Source organism: Benincasa hispida, chromosome 12, assembly GCF_027475165.1.
Source record: "Benincasa hispida cultivar pf3 chromosome 12, pf3_genome.v1.1, whole genome shotgun sequence".
NCBI lineage: Eukaryota > Viridiplantae > Streptophyta > Magnoliopsida > Cucurbitales > Cucurbitaceae > Benincasa > Benincasa hispida.
In genome coordinates, this window is record NC_143489.1 from 5818283 (window position 1) to 5843451 (window position 25169).

At 37.4% G+C, this 25169-nt stretch overlaps 1 pseudogene; it reads left to right on the forward strand.

Moving 5' to 3' along the window:
- The window catches only part of LOC150031722 (uncharacterized), a 38840-nt pseudogene continuing 13671 nt past the window's right edge, over positions 1-25169 (forward strand).

Consider the following 25169-nt stretch of genomic DNA (forward strand, 5'->3'; position numbering starts at 1 on the left):
ATGGTTATAAAAGATATGATTGACAAACAGTTTTCTCAACATGGGTTAACCATCGCTAATTTACGAGGACAAGGATATGATGTAGCAAGTAATATGCAAGAAAAATTCAATGGATTGAAAGCACTTATGTTAAAAGAAAATGAATGTTCTTTTTACATTCATTGTTTTCCTCATCAGCTTCAATTAGCTCTTATAGCTACTGCTAAAAAACATGTGAAAATTGCTGGTTTGTTTTTTATTATTATTGATGGAACAAACACATGCGCAGCGGAAGAAAAACGTATCTAAAGTACTCTAATTAGATTAATTACAAAGATAAGCATGTAAGCAATAAAACAAGTAAAAAGGGAAAAGAATACAACCTTTGTAGTCTTTGAATCTTCTCCAAATCAGCTCCAATCTCCTCAAGAACGGTACGTAGACCACCACACGATTCTTCCCAACTATTATCCAACCTTAGAACGGGATAGTGGAATCCAGTGAGTGACTAATTTGGAGAGGAAAAATGTTAAAGCTTTGAAAGAAGAAAAGGGATGAGATTACCACATAATCTCATCAAAACCTACTATGGCCAAGAGTTCTTAAAAAACAACGAACACTCCCTTTTAAAGACCATTATAGAGTTTGATGAGAATTTGACACTAAAAAATCCACTAACTCAAAGTAAGATTTAGTGGGACAAGTGTCTTCAAATGAAGACAACACTTAGCCATGCAAAAGTTGGATCTTTCCACTAATTTGGTCAAAGTGTGACTCTCAAAGTTCAAAATCAACAAATTTGATTTTTTACTTTGTGACTTTCAAAAGTTAAAAGTCAACACTTTGACTTCCATTGCATTTTTATCTAGTCGAAAATTTGACTTTTAATGCAATTTTGACCAATCCCATTTAATTTCAAAATTAATTCTAATAATCAATTTTAAAATTAAATTAATATTAAACAATTAATTAAACAATTTAATTAATTTAATTCAATATTAAATCCAACACTTATCCCAATTTATATGAATCCTTATTCATAATCTTGATATTTAAAGCTTATTTAAATATCTCTTATTTTCTCTCTCTTTATGTTTAATTCACAATTAAACAATAGGTTAAATATATCGTATGCATTTAACGCTTTGCTCCAAAAACCAAATTTAAACACTTCAAATTCGTTCGTCACTCTGTTCTAAGGTTTTGTCCGATATAAGCTAGTAGGGGGACCTTAGGGACCTACAGATCATGGGCTCTAACGATCCACGATTAACTGGTTAAACTCTTTAACCTAATTAACCACCATTCGTTAACTATCAGTCACTCTACTAAAGCCTAGTAGTTGCACTCCCTTGATTGTAGATATGTTATATCTACTCGATATAACCATGATTAGTAAGTTAACCATTCACAGGTTATTCGTATAATAGTTGGGTCAAAAGTTGTTTTATTCTCGAGATTATATCTTGCTCCTTAAGTCCCTATGATCCTCTAATGAACAATTGGTTTGTGATCCAATCACTAAACCGAGTACCTCTCAGGCCAATGAGAAGGTGGGACCCCTTGTTTAAGACCCGGAGTCAACTTAAGGGAATAACCTCTCTACTATCCCTAAAAGCGAGTAGGAATGAATTCCGTCTTACACCCTATGTCCCTAGCTATCTACCCGGTCTTACCCCTAAAATCGGAGGCTTATTGAGCCAGCGCTGTTGATTCAGTCCTTACCCATGCAAATCTAAGGATAATCCCGAATAAACAGGAGTTACATAGTTAGCTTAGGAATAAGGTCAAGTTATCTAGGTCATCGCTTTGAAATAGCCAGTCTTAAATAGTAAGTAGTGTTATAAAGTAAGAGTGACTTAATTCTTGGTCTGATCTTTGCAAACTCATTGCATAGGACGCCCCCACTCCTCATGCCAATACATGAACGAATCAGGATCACTTTGTTTGTAGCACTTTACAACAAATTGTAAAAACTACAGAGTGGGCCGTATCCGATAATGTTACCAAAATAAGGTAACCAGCCTTATTCACATACTATAGACCGTTTTGGCTATTTACTAAACTTGATTCACTCTTATGTCTCCACATAAAGTTCATCTGTTTTAGGACATACAACTTAACAAACTCCCACTTGGACTAAAACTCCAGTGGATGATATACAATGTTGAGTAATGAGAGAATAAATACAATAAACTAGGCAACCGAAACCAGTACTTCTCCCACTTGCCCTAGTTCTATCTATTTCGCAATCCTAGTCCCACTAGGTTACCCACGAATACTTTAGCCAAATGGGCCTTTGTCAATGGATCAACCAAATTGTCTTTAGAGGCAATCTGCGTGATAATCACGCCTCCTCAGTGTATATACTCAGCTTCTATGGTGGAGTTTTCAATACAACTTTGCTTGATACTCCTTCACACTATAGCTCCTTCGTTTAGAGTGATACTGACCCCGAAGTAGATTTCCTATAATCTATATAAGTCTGAAAGTCAGAATTAATGTATCCAGTAAGGATCAGATCTTTAGCACCATACACGAGCATATAGTCCCTCATTCTTCGAAGATACATGAGGATGTTTTTAACGACAGTCCAATGATCATATCCAGGATTGGACTGATATCTGTTGACAATTCCAACTGCATAGCATATGTCGGGACGAGTATATAACATGGCATATATTAAACTCCCTACTGTTGATGCATATGGAATTCATTTCATAACCTTAACCTCTTGAGGTGCTTAGGACACTGTTCCTTAGACAAATGAATTCCATGCCTGAAAGGAAACATACCTTTCTTGGAATCTTGCATTTTATATCGAGACAATATCTTGTCTATATAAGATGCTTGAGAAAAAGCTATCGTTCTGTTCTTGCGATTCCGAATGACTCGGATCCCAAGAACATACTGTGCTTCTCCCAAATCCTTTATTTGGAATTGCATGGCTAGCCATGTCTGAATGTCAACTAGAAATTCTACTTCATTCTGAATAAATAGAATATAATCAACATATAGAACCAGAAATTCTACTTTATCCACATAACCCATTGCTTGTTTAAAAGTCAATGTATCCTCTAAGCCATCATCAGGTATGACAACCGAAGTTTCAATTAAACCCATGTACCGGTCAGGCTGTTGCATAATTCTCCCACTATGTTGAGGGATTCTTGAATCTTGAGAATGATATGAAGTACTAGTTCCATCAACAACTCTTGTTGAAGGACCTGTTTGATCAACAACTTTTGTTGATTTATCTGAATTTTCTCTAGTTATCTCACTTAATACTAGCTTACTGTGAGGTTGATGATTTTTAATGTGGTTTTCCTTCAGGAATGTTTCATTTATCGACACAAATACTTTATCTTCCTAAGGATTATAAAAGAAACCACATTTTGTCTCTTTGGGATAGCCTACAAATAGTCCTACCTTTGATCGGCGTTCCAACTTCTTTGGATTTTGCACCAACACATGTGCTGGGCATCCCCAAATCTTGAAGTGACATAAACTACCTTTACATCCTCTCCATAACTCGTAAAGTGTTTCTGAAACATTTTTCGAGGGAACTATGTTCAATATATACATTGCAGTCTGTACTGCGTGACCCCAAAAAGAACTTGGCAACTGAGCATAACTCATCATAGAACGAACCATGTCCAACAAGGTTTTATTTCTCCTTTCGGCAATACCATGTTGTTGAAGTGTGCCAGGTACTGTGAGTTGTGACTGAATTTTGTGTTTTATCAAATAGTTCTAGAATTTTAAGTCCACGTACTCACCATCTCGATCTAATCGAAGTGTTTTAGTCTTTTTACCTAATTGGTTCTCAACCTCTACCTTATATTCCTTGAACTTTTCAAGTTTATCGGACTTATGATATATTAGTTAACTGTAGCCATACCTTGAATAATCATCGATGAAGCTGATGAAATATTCATACCCTCATTTTGCTTTAACATTTATCAGACCACAAAGGTCTGAATGTACTAACTCTAAGGGTTATTTGGCTCTAAGATCTTTTCCAATAAAAGATCTTTTGGTTATTCTACCCACAAGACAAGATTCACATGGCGGTAAAGAGCTATCTTCTAACTGGTTTAGAAGTCCACTCTTAACCAATCTCCCAATCCTATTGAGATCAATGTGACCTAGTCTTAGGTGCCAAAGATAGGCATGATGAGTTTCAGCTGTTTTAAACATCTATATATTTAAAACGGCTTTTACCTCAGTTGGTTTTAACTCGTATAAGTTATTCTCTAGATTTTCATAACATGTTATATTACCTTTTGAGATAATGAACATTTCGTTATATTTGATAGCTTGTAGAAATACAAGCTATTATAGCCTTTTACTCATAATTATGAGGGCTAACAAGCAGAATATGCGTTGATAATACTAAGAATTCATGTGAAAAGTGAGCTTGCGTCAACCAGCACCAAAAATCCTCACTAACCCTATACCATGCATTATTCGGGGTCAAAGTGTCCATTTTTGCATATATTACAGGAATTGATCACATGTGTCGGTCCCAGACCACTGCAAGGTTAACCGCATGAGTTAATTGTCATAAAGATTAGTTCGTCACATGGAATGTTGCATCCATAGAGTGATAATCGTGATAGAAGTATACTCGCAAGGTAGATGGAGTGCGTTGACCTGTTAGGAGAAATAAGCTCGAACGCATACCTTGAAAGTATCAGCAAGATAAGATGATGTTGACATTGCCCATACCGTGACAAATGTAGCAGTGAGTCAGAACGCAATCATCAATGTTGTCGGCGTTTGAGCTCTATAAATAGTGCCTTGGAGCTTCATTTTAAAACATCTGAGCTTCTGCCTTAAGGCAGATGCTTGCGATCACAGATGAGAGCATGAGCGAAATTTTCTTTGAGGATTCTTCACCTCCACAACCCATTCCGAGTGACAACTGAAGTTTTCGCCGGAGATAGAGCTCGAGAGAGACTTCTCCATCATCCATCCATGGCACCATCAGGAACCTTGACGCATTTCAGATGAAAAGCAAGAGATTGTTTTCATCTAGCCTTCCATTTCTCCTCTTGTCTCTGTATTGTATTACATTTTGGTTTAAGATATTAATACATTTTGTAATCAATGCATATCCTAATTCCTTCAATGCCATCTTCTTCATCTTCTTCATCTTTGTCATCGTTTACCTTCATCATTTAGTTATCAAAGGCGGTTGCATACTCAATCGGTAGCCTAGAGATAGTATGCATGTAGCAACCCACCGAGAGGTGTGCGTTGTGCAAGTATAGTGAGTTAATCCTCTTCGCTTGGTGTGAGGCTGTAGCAACACTTGTCTATGGGCTGTTGCAATACTTGTCTATAAGCTGATTAGCTGCAACTAACAGCCTGAAAGGGTGAGTAGTGGAACACACTAAAGCAAAGTATGCATTATTCCTAGAGATAGACACGATCTTATTCTCGACGCAACCATGCATTATAGAGATATAAGCACGTGGCTAGCCATCGAGATGTGCGCGATGCATTAGTGTGGCGAGCTGAGATTACTCGGGTGACCTAACATAATGAACATTAGTATGCGTTAACGACTATTGCATCTCCATCAATTCTCATAATTAAACTTCCATTGCTCAATCTATTTAGTTAGGAGTATGAGTAGCACATAATCCTTTACTTTTATCTTTTTATATTTATTCATTTCCTCAAACGCATTACTTCACAAACATTGAGTTACAAGTCCCTGTGTTCGACCTCGGATCACCCCGAGAAACTTACGTTCTCGTTATACTTGGCGAGAATGCGAGAAAACTTGTGGCGGGAACGTATGGTCATCGCATACATGCTTAAATGCATATTGTATATTTTCTAGTCCAACGCATGACCATCGACGCATGGAGATCAACGCATAACATAAGTTGCATATTTATTTTCCTCTCCCTTTCTAGCACATCAATTTTTTGGCTCTATTGCCAGGGACTTGGCAGCTAATAGTTTGTTAAGTTTTGTGTTTTCATAGGCACCTCTTTAAGTCTTGGGCGTATTGTGGCTTGTGCGACCAAGTTGCAAACAATATTTGAGTGAAGGCGATGTGCCGAAAATCAATATTGACTCCGAGATAAAAAGGTCATTTGTCGCACGAGTTGAAAGCAGTTCTAGGCGCATGTTAGTCAACATGCGGCCAACAAATACTGGAAGTTCCAATGGTCGAGACAACGAGTCTCTTGACCTAAGCAATTAAGATTAATCTCCTGCATAGAAAACTCCTTGCGGTAGCTTCACTTCAATTTCTCCAGGAACGTCTTCTACTCTATCTTTACTTTGCTTTCCTAGTTAACTTTAGTTTATTTATTTGAATATTGTTATGATTTGCGGCTGCTTTCTTGGATGAGATGTGTTTCGCTCCTTGTAGGTGCGTTAATAATTCCACTCGGTGCGATGGTTCGGAAGAAGAATCTTTTCCATCATTCAACGCAAGGCTATTTCCCTGCATGATTTCTAAGTATTGATGAAATTGATATTCTGCTCATAGGCCTTTTCTTGTTATTTTTTATGCATTATCCTTCTGAAATTCTTCTTTGTTCACTTACTTTCTTATGCATTGATAAATCAACATCCATGATACTTATAATGCACTACATCCACTAACTAAAAGTTGCACAGCTCACACCACTTTAGTAGCTTTTTCAAAGTTTGACAGTCTAAGTTTTATTATGTGTAAACCTCTGCTCAAACATCTTCTACCGCATTCTTGAATGAGTTTATTTTTAGCTTTTTGGCAAAGATCCCTGCTACTCTCTAAGATTGGGGGAGGCAATGGTCCGGTCAAATGCGTCCAGTCTAAGCATTGCGATGTTTATTTCAATTCCAAAAAAAAAAAAAAAAAACTCCACTGTCAGCGCAAAGGGGAGACCCAAGCTGATAAGAGTTAAAGTTGTGAAAGACACTTACCCGTAGTTGGATACTTTGCATGACACCCATGCAGGTAAGCCAAAACAAAAGTAGGTGACCAGAATCAACGCATAATAACAACTTCTCTGTCTAGTGCAACCCAAATAAGCTAAGGCAAGAGTTGAGTTAAATATGGCACACAACCGAAGTTGGATGTCCACATGACACCCGTGAGGGAAGCCAAAACGAAGAGCGTAACCAGGTTCAACGCCTCAATCTAATAATGTATCGCAAAGCTTTGAATTGTTTTAAATGAACGCATTGTAAAAAGTTATAGGCAAAGTTGCCAGAAATGGTTAAAAAGGTTTTTGAGCAGAGGCTTACCAGATTTAAACTTATAAAATATCTCTTTGAAGGAGTAGCCAAAGGTGAGGAGAGCGTTGCCACCAAGGTTAGAGGTACAAGTGAATTATATTTTGAAAAGCTAGTCATCACAAAGGAAAAGGCAGAAGGTGAATTTTGAATTTCCTAAGTATAAGGCATGCTTGAGAACAAGCATGATTCTAAGTTTGGAGGTGTGATAGCTTGTAGAAATACAAGCTATTGTAGCCTTTTACTCATAATTATGAGGGCTAACAAGTAGAATATGCGTTGATAATACTAAGAATTCATGTGAAAAGTGAGCTTGCATCAATCAACACCAAAAATCCTCACTAACCCTATACCATGCGTTATTATGGGTCAAAGTGACCATTTTTGCAGATATTATAGGAATTGATCGCATGCGTCGGTCCCAGACTGCCGTAAGGTTGACCGCATGACTTGATTGTCATAAAGATTAGTTCACCGCATGGAATGTTGCATCCACAGAGTGATAATAGTGATTAAAGTATGCTCGCAAGGTAGATGGAATTCGTTGACACCTCAAGAGAAATAAGCTCGAATGCATACCTTGGAAGTATCAGCAAGATAATGTGATGTTGACATAACCCATACCGCGACAAAGGTAGCAGTGAGTCAGAATGCAATCATCAATACTATCGGCATTTGAGCTCTATAAATAGCACCTTGGAGTTTCACTTTAAAACATTTGAGCTTCTGCCTTAAGGCAGATGCTTGCGACCACAGATAAGAGCATGAGCGAGATTTTCTTTGAGGATTCTTCACCTCCACAACCCATTCCGAGTGATGACCGGAGTTTTCAACGGAGATAGAGCTCGAGAGAGACTTCTCCATCATCCATCCATGGCGTCATCAGCAACCTTGACGCATTTCGGATGAAAAACAAGAGATTGTTTTCATCTAGCCTTCCATTTCTCCTCTTGTCTTTGTATTGTATTACATTTTGGCTTAAAACATTAATACATTTTGTAATCAATGTATATCCTAATTCCTTCAACGCCATCTTCTTCATCTTTGTCATCGTTTACCTCATTGTTTAGTTATCAAAGGCAGTCGTGTAGCCTAAAGATAGGACGCATGTAGCAACCCACCGAGAGATGTGCGTTGTGCGAGTAAAGTGAGTTAATCCTCTTCACTTGTTGTGAGGTAGTGATGGAAATTTGGAATGCAACTATGTGATGCATGTCTTAAGCTATGCGTTTATACTCATGTGTCAGTGGTCATGCGTTGGAATGGACAATATATGTTAATCTCATATCCAATGACCATGTGTTCATATCACAAATTTTCTTGTGCTCTCGCCAATTATAACGAGATCGAAAGTTTCTTGGGTGATCCGAGGTCGAACTCAGGGACTTGTAGCTAAATGTCATGAAGTAATGTGTTTGAAATGAAGAATAAAAGAATGTTGAGGGTTATGGCTATGCACTACTCCTACTTCTAACTAACAGATTAAGCAGTGGAAGTATGATTGTGAGAGATAAGAGACATGGAAACTGTTAGCACATAGTAAAATGCATGGGAAAATATATAAAATAGTGATGATGTCTTCACCATAATACTAAGCTTGACCACAAGGGTAACCCCAGCCAACGCATGCTATGCGATCATGCTATACACACTGACGTAGACGCATACGATGTATATGCGATAGTGTCGAGAAGCCTTATTTCTAAGTCTCTATTCCCACTCACGTGCTCTCACACAGAAGCAAGATGGCCGCATACCACCATATCCTACTTAAAGGGTGCATACGCTGTGTAGTAGCAAACGGAGCTTATTCTTAAGTCCTCATTATTGCTTATGCGATTCTAATCTGACTTTCTCAAGCCTAGATTCTAACCTAGCTCTCTCAAGCCTAGGTTCTTTCTTTAGACTCTCTCTCGAGCAGCTCTAAGGGGTGATGGACGCATATATAAGACAAGATAATCACATAAAACATGGTTGACATAAGATTATTCCTATCTTTAGCGAACACTTTCTTACATTGCTTAATGCGATCAACTACCTACCCTTTCGGGCAGTTGGTTGCTACTGACTCTACTCATAGACAAGCATTGCGTCCGCTTATAGACAAGCATTGCTACAGCTTCACATTAAGCAAATGGGTTTTTTTCACAACACTCGCGCAATGCACACCTCTCGGTGGTTTACTACATGCTTCATATGTCTATGTCACATGATTAAGTATGTGATACTCTAGTAATATTACTTAGTAATGCAATGAAAGTGAAGGATGCTAAGTAAATGAAGATGGAGATGGAGTCGAAGGAAAATATAGAAATGCATTGATCAGAAAATTTTTTAATCTCTTAAGCCACAATGCAATACAATACAAGGATAGAAGAGAAATGAAGGGCCAGATGGAAGCAATGCCTTGCTTCCATCAGATGTGTGTCAAGGTTGCCGGTGGTGCCATGGATGGGCGGTGGAGTAGACTCTCTCAAGCTCTAACTCCAGCGAAGGCTCCGATCCTCACTCGGAATGGTTGAGGGGATGAAGAACTTTCAAGACTATCTCCGCATGCTTTGGTCTGGATCACAAGGGCCGGCCTTCAGGCAGAAAACTTAGATGCCTTTAGGCAGAAAACCTTAGATGATTTGAAATTGTGCTTTAAGGCTTCTATTTATAGAGTTTGATCGCCGATAGAATTTATGGACCTACTCTGAATCTGACACTTGCAACGCGATGGTCCTTTTCTGAATCTCTACCACTCACGGTGTGGTAAGTGAAATGTCAACATCATATTTTTAATGATCCCATGTATGCGTTCATGCTTGTATTCCACCAACCTTGTGATCGCCCTTCTATTATGGTTATTATTCAATAGCTGCAATCTCTCTGCGATGACCGCATTCGCTTGATTGCCGCAACACCCATGCGATGGATTGCATGCGATCGTCTTCGCGATAGCCTTGCTTTCGCACATGCGATTGATTTCTGCGTTTGCTACAAAAATAAATATTTCAATGCATAATAACGCATAAAAGTGAGTTAGCTGAGATTCTTAATGTCGATTGACACAAGCTCGTTTTCTCATGAATCCTTAGTATAATCGTCGCATATTCTACTTAACAGCTCTCATAATTCTAAATAAAAGGCTTATAATAACGTACATTTCTGCCCGTCATCATGAGGTTGTAGCAACGCATGTCTATGGGTTGTTGCAATGCTTGTCTATGAGCTGATTAGCCGCAACTAATAGCCTGAGAGGGTGAGTATTGGAACACACTAAAGCAAAGTATGCATTGTTCCTAGAGATAGGCAAAATCTTATTCTCGACGCAACCATGCATTATAGAGCTATAAGCATGCGACTAGCCATCGAGAGGTGCGCGATGTGTTAGTGTGGCGAGCTGAGATTACTCGGGCGACCTAACATAATGAATATTAGTATGTGTTAACGACTGTTGCATCTCCATCAATTCTCATGATTAAACTTCCATTGCTCAATCTGTTTAGTTAGGAGTAGGAGTAGTGCATAATCCTTTACTTTTATCTTTTTACTTTTATTCCTTGCCTCAAACGCATTACTTCACAAACATTGAGTTACAAGTCCTTGTGTTCGATCTTAGATCACCCTGAGAAACTTGTGTTCTCGTTATACTTGGCGAGAAAGCGAAAAAACCTTTGGTAGGAACATATGGTCATCGGATATATGCTTAAACACATATTGTATTTTTTCTAGTCCAACGCATGACCATCGACGCATGGAGATCAACGCATAACATAAGTTGCATATTTATTTTTCTCTCCTTTTCTAGCACATTAATATTCAAAAGAAACTTTGTAATTTTGTTCTAGCAAACATGGGAAAGAAATTAAATTCCTTTTGATAAAAAGAATGTAATAAACATTTTCATGTAAAATGTATCTATCTCCAATAAATAACTTTATATCTCTCACTATTTTAGCCGAAACAACCTCTTTAGTCCCTACATTAAATGTTGCTTCGCCTTCTGTAAGTTGTCTCCAAGAACTAGTTTCCTGAGAAAAAGTACAGATATGATTAGTGGCTCCTGAATACATTATCCAGGTTAAATTATCATTTTCCACCAAGCACGTCAATGACAAGTAAATCATATTTACATTGTTTTGCTTTCTGGTAAGTAGCAGAATTGAGAGATAGGGGACATTCCTATGTTAAAACATAGTCTAAATCATCAACTGCTAGTATATTCAATTTCCATGTTGATTTATCGTTAATAGTGTCGGAAGCGAGTAAACTTGAAGAATTCAACATGCTAAAATTATAAACAAATTCTAATTTGTGAATTGCTTCTAAACCCAATCAAATTTTAGAAAAGTAATAATGTACCCAAATTTCATTATTTTATTTGCAACGATACTATAGTGAGTCAGAATAAGTGCTACCAAGGGGTAGTCAAATACTCCTTCACTAAATCAAGACATTCTTGACTAAATATTATCTCCAGAATAAATCATATTCTGATAGTCATTTAGCTACCATTTTTGGTCAAGAACTTACTAACACTTAGTAATTTTGTAAGTGTAACCCTCCATTTTTAGATTTCAAAGATTAGTGGCCCCAACCATGCTATTGAATTGGAGAGTCAAAGTTGGGAAACGACCTTAGAAATCCTATCCATTTCTAGAGTTTGAGTTGTTTCGAATCCCATGTTACAACCCTCCGAGGGGATAGTCATCGTTAAACGACTAGCAAAGGCCGCTTAAAGCTAACCAGCAGGCACAACATAGGAATCTCACAGTCCAAACCAATGGAAGAGACTGTAGGACACGTTGACACATATCCTTCACACACTTACTATGAACTACTTCCCCCATTCACCTTGATCTTGATTCATATGAACACTTTCCAAATGGAGGTCAGTTTTAGGGTGACACGAAGCGTCGTATGAATATCACGGTGTGAACTTTCAAGGGACGTGAGAGTTGAAATCAATATATCACATATTTGATTTTCTAATCAACAATCTTCCCCTTATTCACCTTGATCTTGATTCACGAAAACACTTTCCGAATGGAGGTCACTTCCAGGGTGACACGAAGCATCGTATGAATCTCACGGTGTGAACTCTTTTAGGGACGTGAGAATTAAAACCAAAACATTGTATATTTGATTTTATTGTGAACAACTTCCCCTATTCACCTAGATCTTGATTCGTGCAAACACTTTTCGAATGGAGGTCACTTCCAAGGTGACACAAAGTGAAGCATGAATCTCAATGTGAACTCTTAGGGATGTGAGAGCTAAAAAACAACATATCGTATATGTTATTAATCTCCTCCTGAAGTGTTCTAACAATATATCATATACGTTATTAAATTTCCACTGAAGCGTTCTAACAATAAACTCCCATTGAAGTGTTCTACTTGTTTTTGGGTAAATCTTTACTTAGGAATATTCCGGCTAACTAAACAACATAAGTATATGTGGTTTATCCAAGTATAACGCTTATAATTGGATTTAACCTACGATGTCTAGGTGAAAAACCAATTTTAACACCTCACACCACTCACTTGTGCTCATAAAACTAGTTAACAATGCTCAATTATTCGGCCATAATCCCAGGTAGGAGGTGTTCCGTAGACCATCAACTTAAGTACCCCCAACCTTAGACAGGATATATACAAGTTGAGTTTGTAATCATAGTTTACAAGATGTTGACCTATTTTAACTATTAAAACATGTAGTTAACCTACGTGAGGAAGCAACTTATCTTTGTTATGGACTTTAATGTCTAATCCAATTTTATAATAACTTATAAAATAATAGACATACATTGGATCCATAACATGCTTTTATATAACAATTATATAAGCATTCATTCCATGCATCAATGTAACAACTTATATCAAAAGCCATGAAATCCTACACATGCATACTATATATTATAACACTTATAATATACTTGCAATACATGTTACATGCTTATCTTGTGGTGAGATTTTAAATCTACATGACATACAATATGGACACAATAGATAAATTATTTAATTCATACATTCACAATGCATAATTAAATAAACACATTAAAATGGACCAATTTTGGCATCATAAGTTAGCTAAATTCTATACTTATTATAATAATAAGCAAAAAATAGCATCGAACCGCCTCCGAACACTTCGAACCAGCTCAAACCGCTTGAAAAATCCTTGAACCGACCTTGAAACTAGAGAACAGCCCAAAATCAGCCAAAATTGGTCAAACCAGCTTGAACCAGACCGATCCAGACCATCTGGACTAGCTGAGCCACCACCAAGCGATTAGAACTGAAACCAGACGGACGGATCAGGCTAGGTCACTGGGTCTGGAGCATCTACACACGTCAACACTCCACCTCGCGGGTTAGGCGCCATCTGGGTCAGGTCTTCGGGTCGTGAACCGGGCCTGGGAGTGCAATTGGGGTCTGTGAGCCATTTCACCAAATTAGGGTTGTCCTCTTTCCCAGATATGGGCAATTACATCCTAAGTTCAACTATAATGAATCTAGCAAATTTACAGACCCTTCACGGCATGTTAAAGCCCATAAAACATTGGGCAATTACAATAATTATTACAATCCAAGAGGAAAAACAAATGCCAAGACTAAAATTATCCATTTTAGAACATAAGCATTCATCACATGAATCAATACCCAACATATGCATAAATTAACCAAAAATTGAGTACTTTAAGCATGCTCTGATACCAATTGATGGAAAAAACACATGTGCAGTGGAAGAAAAATGGATCTAAATTACTATAATTAGATTAATAAAAAGTTAAGCATGTATGCAATAAAACAAGTAAAAGGGGAAAAGAATACAACTTTTGTAGTCTTTGAATCATCTCCAAATCAGCTCCAATCTCTTCATCAACGGTTCTTAGACCACCACGAGAGTCTTCCAACTATTATGCGGCTTTAGAACGGGATGATGGAATTTGGCAAGTGACTAATTTGGAGAGGAAAATGCTAAATCTTTGAGAGAAAAAAGGGATGAGATTATCACATAATCTCATCAAAACCTACTATGGCCAAGAGTTCTTAAAAAACAATAAACACTCCCTTTAAAAAGCATTACGGAATTTGATGAGAATTTGACACTAAAAAAACCACTAACTCAAAGTGCGATTTAGTGGGATAAATGTCTTCAAATAAAGACAACACTTAGCCATGCAAAAGTTGGCATTTTCCACTCACAAATTTTGGATCTTTCTACTAACTTGGTAAAAGTTTGACCCTCAAAGTCCAAAGTCAACAAATTTGACTTTTTGACATTTTGACTTTCAAAAGTCAAAAGTCAACAATTTGACTTCCATTGCATTTTTTATATAGTCAATAATTTAACTTTTAATGTAATTTTGACCAATCCCATTTAATTTCAAAATTAATTCTAATAATCAATTTTAAAATCAAATTAATATTAAATAATTAATTAAATAATTTAATTAATTTAATTTAATATTAAATCCAACACTTGATAATTAAATCTTATATAAATATCTCCTATTTTCTCTCTCTTTATGTTTAATTCACAATCAAACATTAGGTTCAATATATCGTATACATTTAACGCTTTGCTCTAGAAATCAAATTTGAACATTTCAAATTCGTTCGTCGCACTGGTCTAAGGTTTAGTCTGATATGAGCTAGTAGGGGTCCTCATGGACCTATGGATCATGGGCTCCAACGATCTGCTCCACTAAAGCCCAATAGTTGCACTCCCTTCATTATAGATATATTATGTCCACTCAATATAACCATGATTAGTAAGTTAACCCTTCATAGGTTGTTCGTAATAACGGTTAGCTCAAAAGTTGTTTTACTCTCGAGATTACATCTTGCTCCTTAAATCCCACTGATCCTCTAATGAACAATTGGTTCGTGATCAAATCACTAAATCGAGTCCCTCCTAGGCCAATGAGAGGATGGGGCCCCTTGTTCAAGACCCAAAGTTAGCACTTAAGGGAACAACCTCTCTACTATCCCTAAAAGTGGCTAGGAGTGAATTTCGTCTTACACCTTATGTCCCCAGCTATTTACCTGGTCTTACCCCTGAAATTGGAGACCTATTAAGTCGACGCTGTTGAGCCAACCCTTACCCATGCAAATCTAAGGATAATCTCGAATAAATAGGAGTTACATAGTTAGCTTAGGATTAAGGTCAAGTTATAGTAAGAGTGACTTAATTCTTGGTCAGATCTTATGCAAACTCATTGCATAGGATGCCCCAATCCTCATGTTAATACATAAACGAATCAGGATCACTTAGTTTGTAGCACTTTACAATAAATTGTAACAACTACAGAGTAGGCCGTATCCAATAGTGTTACCAGAATAAGGTACCCAACCTTATTCATATACTATAGATTGTTTTGGCTATTAACTGAACTTGATCTACTCTTATGTCTCCACATAAAGTTCAAGTATTCAAATAATAGTCATGGATCTTTAGTTTATTGGATTTAGATTTTACAAGTGCAATTCACATATTCAATAACAGTTTCATTGAATAAACGTCAATAACATCTTTATTGATAATAGAATATGTTTAACTTTACAAACTGTGAGTTTTAGGACATACAACCCAACAATTACAAATATGTTGAATGTAATTGGTGCATCAGCAAAACGTTGAGATATTCTACAAGAGAAACATAGAATGAAAATTTTTTAAGCTTTAAATAATGGTGAAATATTAAGTGGTAGAATATTAAATCAAAAGACCAAAGGAACTCTAAACTTAGAGAACCAATAAGCGGAAGCAGATCGTTCCAAACTCCATTGTGAAAGAACACATACATTTACAGCCATTCAGAAACGATTATGCATAAAGAATAAATTACAGCATGCTTGTTAAATTAAATACAAGGGGATCGAGTATAATACCTATGAAGAACTCTTTCTTCTCGTATTCCCTTGATCGATCACCAATGCGTCCAAATAGCATGAACGTGGCGATCAACACAGTAAACAACATGAACTGGAAAATCCTCGATCACAACCGAGTTAAACTTGATCCTTGATCCTTGACGAATAAAACTCGATCCTCAATCACCAGTGAATAAACAAGACACCACCACAAAAGTTACCTTGGTATTCTCGATGTGAGAATCCAGGAATTGTGGGCTCTGTTTGATTTTGGATAGAGGAATGGGGAAGGTAAACGATCGAGTAGACGATCAAGTATGCGATCAAACGATCATGTAGAAGAAGAAGCCTATCGTATAGACTTGATACTCAATCGTGTAGCAACAAGTAACTATCGTATAGTAAACTCAATACTTGATCGTTTAGCACTCTAATACAAACTAACTTAGTAAAACCTTTTTACTCGATAGTGATTTTTTGTGAGATGATACGACTGAATTTGCACCGAATTGAATGTTCTAATGATTTGGAAAACTATTTTCCTTTTTATCTCATAGTTACCATAAACCGTAAATAACCTCCCACTCAAGTCGGTTATTAAGAAAAAAAGTTATTATTTATCATATAATTAATAAATTATAAATAAATACAATAACTAACTTATCATATTATATTTATAACCTATAGTTTTAATATTGCATCATATGCAATATATAAACCATGGCTATTTTTCTATTTTATGGTATTTAATATAAATCATATCTATGTTAATTCCTCCAATCAAATAATGTATCAAATACATTATATCAATTATATTCACATATAATTGAATTAATTTAATTATATCATAGATAATCAAATTCCCTCTTGTTAATTTAAACACTTCAAACTAACCTAAAATCTGATTCTCAACTTGAACCCATTAAGCTACCAAGGGGACCTTATGAACCTATAGCTTGAAGGTCCAACGGTACGTGAATAACTGACTAAACTCTTTAATCACGATATCCACCATCTATTAGTTGTCGGGCACTCCACTAAAGATCGACAGTTGCACTCTTTGCACTATAGATATATTTCTGTGTCCATTGGAAATAACCAATCAACTGTGCGATGACCCTTCACAAATCGCTCGTAAGTATAGTTGAGCTAGTTTACCATTTTGCCCCTGTCGTTACATATAACTCCTTAAGTACCACTGATTCCTTTAATAAATAATAAGTCATAGTCCCACTATGACTGAGTCCTCTCTTCCCAAGAAAGGGTGTGGTTGAAGGAAATCGTGCATGAGAATTTTCATGAGCAGCGGAAGGATCGTTCCAAATTTCAATCATATTCGAACATTAAAAATTATAGTACACAAACGAAAACAACAGGCTATGCACAAATGAAATCGAACACTGCAATCTCCAAGATCATAAACACAACAAACTCCACACGAACACCATGAATGACCTCCAAATAACCTCGACAATGTCAAGTTGAATATGACACCACCACAATGGCTACCTTGGTATTCTCGATGCAAGAATCCAGAAGTGTGGGCTCTATGTGGACTTGGTTAGAGGACGAGACCGGAGGAGAACAATCGTGTAAACGATTGAGCAAGTGGGAGATGGCAAATGTCTATTGTATAGAGATGCCCAATCGTTTAACAAAACGCTATGCGATCATTAAGCTAAAGCTGCACGATCGTTTAGTTAATCGACTAGCTGAGTGTCTATCGTATAGAAACACTCCACGATTGTCTAATCTTTCCATGCTATCGTTTAGTAATCGTATTTACTTGACAGTCTTTCCATGAGAACTCTCCAAGAATGGAAATCTAAAAAATAACAACTACCAAATTTAGGAAAATATTTTTCCTTTTATCTCACGGTTACCATGAAACCACCAATAACCTCCCACTCAATTGGTTATTAGAAAAAAAGAGATAATTATCCAATAATTAATATTATTATAAATATATATGATAACCAACTTACCATAGTATATTTATAACCTATAGTTTTAATATTTCATCTGATGAAACATATAAACCATAGCTCTTTCTCTATTCCATGGTCCTTAATGCAAATCTCATTTACATTTATCCTTCACTTGATGTATCTCATACACCATACCGATCATATCATATATAATCGAATTACCTCTTGTCAATTTGAACATTTAAAATCAACACCAAGAATTGATTCTTAACTTGAATCTATTGAGATACCAAGGGGACCTTATGGACCTGTAGCTCGAAGCTCCAACGATACATGAATAACTGACTAAACTCTTTAGTCACGGGATCCACCATCCATTAACTTCCATGCACTCAACTAAAGACCGACAACTGAACTCTCCTTACTACAGATATATTATGTGTCCATCATAACCAATTAACAGAGCGATAACCCTTCATAGATCGCCCGTAAGTATAGTTAGGTCAATAACCGTTATGCTCCTGTAGTTATATTTAACTCCTTAAATACCACTGATCTCTCTAATGAACATAAGTCATAGTCCTACTATGACTGAGTCCTCTCTTTCAAAGAGAAGTTGTGGCCACTATGTTCAAGCCTCGAAATCAGCCCTTAAAGAAGCAATCTATCTACTTACCCCTACTTTGGGGAAGGAGTGAATTCCATCTTGTGTAATTGAGTTCCCAGCTCCCAAATCAGACAAGTCCCCAAAAAGGTAGGCATGTTGAGTTGGAAATCTAGCCACTCTCACCCATACTAATCAAAGGATCGCCCTTAAAGGCAGGAGTTCCCAAAACACTTAAGATTGATGTCATGTCACCTATGGTTATTTAGGTGAGATTTAAGTATCCAGTATCAACGGCGTTATATACAGAGAAGAATCATCTCATAGTTCGGTCTTATACAAATTCTTTGTATAGGACACCCTCGCTTGCATGTCTCCAGATGAATGGTCAGGATCTACCATTTGTAGTAGTTCATAACACTTGCAAACCTTTACAAAGCGAGTCGTATCCGTAGTGTCACAAGGATAAGGTATCCCACCTTAATCCTTATACTACAGACCTATTTAGATTATCACTTAAGGCATGATCGACTTGTATATGTCATATACATGCTTAAGTTTACATACGATAACCATGGAGCTTTGTTTATTGGATATGAGTAAATGCCAGAATGAAATAACTCTTATTTTATTCATAAACAATGTGTATATATTACAAACTACGAGACTCCGGGAGAATTAGGACACCAATCCCAACAGTGGCCACTATATTCAAGACCTGAAATCAGCCCTTAAAAGAGCAATTTATCTACTTACCCCTGCATTGAAAAAGGAGTGAATTCTGTCTTGTGTAGCTAAGGGATCAAATGTAGGACTCAATTATCAACAGCGTTATATAAAGAGACTAATCATTTCGTGGTCTGGTCTTATACAAACTCTTTGTATAGGATACCCCCACTCACATGTCTCCACATGAATGATCAGGATTAGATCATTTGTAGCATTTTACAACACTTGTAACATCTGAAAAGCAGGTCGTATCTGTAGTGTCACCAGGATGAGGTATCCCTCCTTTATCCATATACTACAGACCATTTAGGTTATCATTTAAGGCACGATCAACTTGTATGTCTCCACATACATGCTTAAATTACATAAAATAACCTCGAATTTTAGTTTATTGGATTCATTAAATGCTTATAAAATAACACTTATTTTATTAATAACAATATGTTTATAGAGTTTACAAACTACGAGAATACCAGGAGATTTAGGACACCATTCCCAAAAATCTCCCACTTGTTCTAAAGCCTCGGGAGACTAATTTACAATACAAAAATAGTACAAAATACAATAAACTAGGGCATACACTATACCCCAGTAACATCTCCCACTTGCCCTAGACAAGGTGTCGTATATCCCGTAGACCCAAACTCTCTATATGACCCTCGAACACTTAAGTCATGAGAGCCTTTGTAAATAGATCAGCAACGTTGTGCTCCGACGTGATCTTTGTGACAATCACATCCCCGCGATGCACAATCTCCTTTCTATTTTCGTTCTATGTGCTTGCCTTTTCAGTGACTCCGAGGTTCTTTAGAATTTTCCACAGCCCCGCTGTTATCACTATAAAGTGTGATTGACAAACACATATTTGGAACAACTTCCAAATCAGTAAATAACTTCCTAAGCCAAACAGCCTCTTTAGTGACTTCACAAGCAGCTACATATTCGGCTTCCATAGTGGAGTCCGCAATGCATACTTGCTTGATGCTTCACCATACTATAGCCTGTCCATTCAAAGTGAACATTGGCCCTAATGTTAATTTTCGAGAATTTCTATCAGTCTAAAAGTCAGAGTCTGTGTATCCGTAAGGATCAAATCCTTATCTTTATATATAAGCATATAATCCCTCATTCTTCGAAGATACTTGAGGATCGTTTTGATCTTCGTCCAGTGATCTAATCTTGGATTGGACTGATATCGATTGACAATCCTTACTGCATAGCAAATGTCAAGTCTAGTACATAAATTTGCATAGATAAGGCTACCAACAACCGATACATAGGGAACACATCTCATTTCCTCAACCTCTTGAGGTGTCTTAGGACACTGTTCCTTAGACAAATCAAGTCTATGCTTGAAAGGTAATAAACCCTTCTTGGAATTCTGCATCGAATATATGACAAGCATCTTGTCAATGTATGATTCTTGAGACAAGGCCAACCTTTTGTTCTTACGATCCATTATGATCTGGATCCCTAGAACAAACTGCACCTCTCCCAAATCTTTCATTTGGAATTGGGCGACTAGCCATTTCTTAACGTTGGTAAGAAAACCTACATCATTCCTAATGAGTAGGATATCATCCACATACAACACAAGGAAAGTTACTGAGTTGTTGATGATTTTCTTGTAGACACAAGGCTTATAAACATTCTGATCAAAACCATAAGATTTGATCAAAGTATCAAATCGTATATTCCAAGATCTAGATACTTGTTTCTGTCCATAAATGGACCGTTTAAGCTTGCAAACCTTTTGCTCTTGATCTTGTTCCATAAATTCTTCTGGTTGAGCCATGTAGATGGTCTCCTTAAGATTACCATTCAAAAAAGACAGTTTGACATCCATTTTCCATATCTCATAATCATAAAATGCGGCTATGGACAGGAGGATCCAAATAGTTTTAACACGATAGCAGGTGAGAAAGTTTCTTCATAGTCCATTCCCTTAACCTAGGTATAACCCTTTGCCACAAGTCTAGCCTTAAAGGTCTGTACCTTTCCATCTACGCATATTTTCCTCTTGTAGATCCATTTACAACCTATAGGTTTTACCCCATCAGGTTGATTTACAAGCTCCTAGGCAGAATTAAGGTACATAGACTTCATTTTCTAATTTATGGCTTTAATCCATTCATCTTTGTCAACATCTTCCATTGCTTACTTATAAGACAACGGATCCTCATCTCCATCATCATATATGATGTTTTGGCTTCTGTTAAACCCATGTAGCGTACAGGCGGGTTCATAACCCTCCCACTACGTCGTGGCAGTCTCAACTCTTGAGATGGTTGACTAGATGTACTGACATCAATAACTCTTATTGATTTATCAGCTATTCAACAACTTCTATTGAAGTCTCAACAGTCTCATTAAATATCTCATTTAAAATAAGTTTACTTCGGGGCTTATGATCCCTTATGTGGTCTTCTTCCAAGAAGATAGCATTTGCCGATGCAAACACTTTATTCTCATTTGGATCATAGAAGCATCCACATCTCGTTTCTTTGAGGTAACCTATAAATAGGCATATTTTCGAATGAGATTCCAACTTTTTAGAGTTAGCCACAAGCACGTGGGCTGGACATTTCAGAAACACTCTTAAAGGGAACATTGTTTAAAATGTAAACTGCAATCTCTACTATATATCCCCAAAACAAGTCTGGAAGATGAGCATAACTCATCATAGACCGAACCATGTCCAACAACGTTCTGTTTCTCCTTTCTGATACACCATTCTGCTAAGGTGTTGTCACACCCTGCCCCGTGCCCACACTCCTAAGCCCGAGGAGAGGCAAGAGGGACCGCAGATACCATCCATTGGTGATATCTACTGTCCAACTAAACCTCTTTACTACACTCAATAAACTTTAAGTCAATGAGATAACAACAACTGATTAAGTAGGCCCATTTTATATTACAACAATGTAATGTTCATACAACTCCAAGACTTAATTACAAAGTTTATAACAACCATTCTTTAAACTCTCCGGAAGTGTAATTGTGGCTTGTGGTAGACCTTGACCTTAGCAGCACCCTGGAACTTTTCACCTTCCGCTACGTGGGGGGAAAAAGACATAAAACATGGAAAACATGAGCTACAAAGCTCAATGAGTGGCAGTTTTAAACAAATATAAGTTTGATTTTAGAAATTCATTTTTGGGAATACAATTCCACGATCAACAACAATCACATAATAAAATGTAATCACCCCAGCCTGTCAGCTGGACAACCCTGGCATGATCATGTATCTTCCACGGGTATTCTCCGCGAATAACCCGCGATGACCAAATTTGGACACAATCCTATAGTCCGCTGAGTATATTATTAGTTCCTGTTAGTCATGCTTGAGTACGTTAACAATTCCAGTCAGGTACCTTGACATTCCCTGTCAAGCGTCCACAAGGCATGCTAACAGTATCCTGAGTATAAACCTTGTTTCGACATAATGACACATGGATTATGAAAACAATACAACAACAATCAAATTTAGGCAAAACACATTTCTCGATCATGCCAATATTTCAAACACAACCTATATATATATATATATATATTCACATATATACATAGAAATAAATCATACAAATAGTAGAATAACCACTCACCTTGGTTGGTTAGGAACTTTCCTTTTCGAAGTTCCTTAGGTTTCCTTGGTTTCCCTTTTGAACCCTAAATTCCAGATTAAATTATCAGCTTAGATTACTCATAGTTCCATAACTTATTTTAAGATACTTCCTTCTGCAAGCATGTTCTAAAATGTCTTAGGAAGCTTACTCTAAAATATTAGCTCAAAAATTCTCGTGGTTTGATCGAAATCATCAAAACATCAAGGCTGGCTCAAGCTTACCAAACAGCTCGACCCTTCTGTCTTTTCTTCATTCTTCAGCCGATTCCTTGGAGCTTTTTCTTTGGAAGCCCTATCCTGAAAACTAGACTCCCAGAGCTTTCAGGTGGCTTTGAAATCACTCCAAACGCACGAGTATTCTAGGAGAACTCTTATCCCAAGTTGTTGCTACCTCCAGACCTTCCTATTTGACAGCATCTCCTCCTCTTGAAACTTCATGACCGACACATGGGTTTTGCTACCAACGCATGCATTCTTCCATCAACGCATAGTTCCTCCCACTCGACCCTCGTACACTCTTCCTAATGTCCTTTGAAGAGAATTCGAGTTATCATCGGGAGTCCTTGGCCCTATTTATAGGCGTCCAAAATCTCTCTTAGCGTGACACCTCCTGCTTGGCCGCATGTCCAAGTGTTTTCCTCCCCTTTTACCAACACATAGCCTAGAAATTTGCATGTCTTCTTGTGCATCCACCTCATTTTATTAAGGCCTAAGATTTCTCCCCAACAAGCCACATGTTCGGATGACGACTTTGAATGCATCCATCCAGTCTCATATGCGCCCATCCTACCTCAATGCGTCCATTCAATCTCATATGCGTTCATCCAACGTCATATGCGTCTATCTAACTCATCCAATTGGCACAACACACATGTCCGAACACCACCCCTTGGTGCATGCGTCCATTCTATCTTTGCACCCTTGAGGTGTCTTTTTAATCTCAACATAACACCCTTCAAGCCATTGCTGCCTAGCATCTTTTCCCATATGCGACTTATCTTGTGCATCCAATTGCCGCTACTTGGTCACATATGCTACATGCTCGCAAGGCTCATCCTTGGCCGATGCCCTCTACCACATGGCTTACCTTTGCCCTATGCATTCAACTAGGATTTTGACCAACCTTTTCCAATGCATATTATTTGCCTTGTCCTATACGCCAACATGCCCTTGGATGTCCAACGCATATAGCACATCTCCAACGCATGTCAACCCTTGAGTCAAGCTAAGCCTCAACTCAACACCTCATCGTCTAATGCTATCGCTCATCGCATAGCATTATCGGCCATCACATAGTGCTATTGCTTAGCTCCACGCATTTGCTATACGATCGTCCAATGCCCACCTACACAATCGCCTACCTCATCGTGTAGCTCCGCTCACTTACTATATGATCACATACCTCATCGTGTAACACTGCTCATTTGCTACACGATTGTCTACCTCATCATGTAGCATTGCTTATTTACTATACGATCAACCAGCGCATGCAACTAGCGCCCATGTCCGCACTACTTGAGGCTGCCGCATGCTTTGCTAACCTTTGAAAACATTGATTGCCGCATGCTTTGCTAACCTCCCAAGACATTGGTTGTCACATGCTTATCCCCGCATAGTCTTTCCTCTCGGCCACACTTGAGCCTCTTTCAACGCCCAAATAACCTCTCAAATGTTCATGGCCAATGCATGGCATCACACCAACGCTTAGCACAAGGTCAACTCATTGTCTAATATTTTTCTAGCTTCTAACGCATAGTTTTTTTTGGATTCATACTTAACCAAATTTTCACTAGTTAAGCTTAACTTAAGGCTACTTAACAAATCTATTTAAACACTTGGAATTTTTCTCCTCTTTAACATAGGATTCAACTTACACTTAGTTAATTCCTTTTATCACCTGCTTAAGTAGGAAAAATGAAAATCTGAGTTTCACAGGTGTATCTGGGCTAAGAGTTGAGACGTGATTCCATGTTCTATCATATAGTTCTAAAATTCTAAGTCCATATACTCTCCACCACGATCAGATTGTAGTGTTTTTATCTTTTTACCTAACAAGTTTTCAACTTCAGTCTTATACTCCTTAAACTTTTCAAGAGCGTCAGACTTATGTTGCATTAGGTATAGATACCCATATCTCTATGAAAGAGATGAAATATTCATACCCACCTCATGCTCTTACATTCATCGAACCA